Genomic DNA, 2,392 nt, shown 5'->3' with positions numbered 1-2,392 from the left:
AATTTAAGGGGGTCTGAATACTTTCCGTACCCACTGTATGAAAAAATGATGCCTTACATTTTTTAGAGTGCCTAGAGGTGGAATTTTACACAATGCTGTCCAAACATGGAAGAGTGATTTTCAAAAATGAAAAGTTGAATCATAAACGCATACCAATGGGAATGTGCAGTCTTTTCAGTCTTTTCGGTTTGGGCACAAGAGGGCCATGTTCATTCCTCATCCCCAAGAGGACTGATTTTCTTTGTGTTTTTGCTCTTCAGCTGTAAAACAAAAAGATGTATATTGACCCCATGTTTAATTACTATTGCTGGTTAAACATATGAATTAAGACAGAAATAATGAAGTTAATTCACCAAAAGATTCAGGTTAGAGGATTTGATAAATAAATATTTATTACAATTTTCTACAAACCTTACTTGGAGAGGGCTGATCATGACAAGAACTTGCTGAGCCCCACTAGTAGCCATTCAGTTGACAAAACTGAAAAAGGCCATCATTCAACCGCTCTGTTTCTACCTTACAACAGAGCAAAAGAGAATGTGTGAGTGAGTGGAGGGAGTAAAGGAAACAGGCAGAGAAAGGCAGAATTTTGTGTTTAAGTTTAACAATATGAGAGGAAATAAAAAGCTGTCTCTTCAGGCTATATTAATATGAATTATTTTAAACATGATTACATGCTAGCAGGATTGTTGCAAGCAGTTTAAAGACCTCTTCACACCAAGGATGAGTCCATACCGCAACTATTAAACATTTAATGACACAGAGGAACAATATCATTGGAATACATTTTCCAGCTGATGAACAATAAAAACAGCCAATCAGAATCCACCTGACTTTAAAGAGCTTGAGCATTTAAAGTGGCAGACAACAACACACTGCAGCGTGTATAATAATAAACATAACTTTATCGTCTGTTGGTGTGGATGCTAAAATAGTTATTACAGTTATTGTTCTTGGTGTGAACAGCCTTAAGTGATCTAATTTGGTCAAATGAATTAAAGACCAGTTGCATAAACTTAGCCACCATGTTAAGACTGTGTCTTAAGAACTAGTTTGACCAACTAGCAGCTGCCAAGGGGTAATCAGTCTTAATTTTCCAATACAAATAAGACTAATCAACCTTTTCATAACTGAATAAAAAAAGTTATGACCAGTCTTGAAGAAAAAAATTAGATGACTAACTTTTTAAGACTAAACAGTTTACGCAACCGGCCCCTGCTGATGTGTCACATGACATGTTAAACTAGCATTTCCAGTCTTGCTTTTTAGACAGATGTGTTCAATAAAAATCAACATGGAAAGAAAGGCAGACTGTGAGGTGTGGACAGATATCATGTACTGTTAGAACGGGAAGAGACGGTGCCAATTTGTAAAGGCTAATAAAGAATACAATGGACTCTATATAAACTTTATGATACAAACACTCTGACTACTTACAATGGGCACAATCTGCATGAGAGTTGAGGCAATGGCTAATGACAGCAGGAGTAAAAGCCGTAGAATTTTTGCACGTGTACGCTTGTACAATATCATATGGATTTGCTGAAATTGTATGAATTATTACTACTTTGACGTAGCACAGGGTTCGTACTGATGGAGTCGTGGGGTATGTAAAAAAGTTTAAGAAACATCAAATGTGGTGCAAAATGTAACTGCAGTAAAGTTCAGTCAAGGTGCTCAGACCAACACAGGCGTACCATTGGAAATGTTTGCCTTTGCAGCTTTTGGTCTTCTCCATAAACGCAAAAGATGGTTAAATTCATCCCTCTCCACAAACAAGATGGGTTTGACAAGAGTTTGACAGGTCTTTCTTTGGTCTTCCTTTTCAGCTGAAATAAAGAAAAAAGAAAATGTTGTTGTTGTTTTAATACATGTTGAGACAGTGTGTTAGAAATGATCTGTGAACAAAATATTTGAAAGGAAGGACTATAAGGAAGGTTATTAACACAAAGTAAGGAGTAATGGCTTCATAAAGAGCTGCTGGACACTAAATGTTGTTGTAGGAGATGGAGATGTATGTGATCTGAAGAAACTGCAAGACAGAAAAAAACCATTGAATTACAATTACATTACAAAAAGGTATAAAAGGCATGGCAAGTGATGTGTTTACTGCGCTTTAACTACAAATACCCCATTAAAACTACGTTACTGTGGTAAAACCATGGTAAGTGTTGCGTTACTGTGCTTTAACTACAAATACCACATTAAAACTATGTTACTGTGGTAAAACCATGGTAAGTGTTGCGTTACTGTGCTTTAACTACAAATAGTACACAGTAAAAACACAGTTAACGTTACTATTGTAAAATCATTGTAATTGTGGTGTTACTGTGCTTTACAAATAGCACACAGTAGATACACAGTTACTGTGGTAAAACCATGGTAAGTGTTG

The sequence above is a fragment of the Sinocyclocheilus anshuiensis genome, unplaced genomic scaffold (assembly GCF_001515605.1).
Source record: "Sinocyclocheilus anshuiensis isolate Anshui unplaced genomic scaffold, SAMN03320099.WGS_v1.1 scaffold2301, whole genome shotgun sequence".
Classification (NCBI taxonomy): domain Eukaryota; kingdom Metazoa; phylum Chordata; class Actinopteri; order Cypriniformes; family Cyprinidae; genus Sinocyclocheilus; species Sinocyclocheilus anshuiensis.
This window is presented reverse-complemented; position numbering follows the sequence as displayed.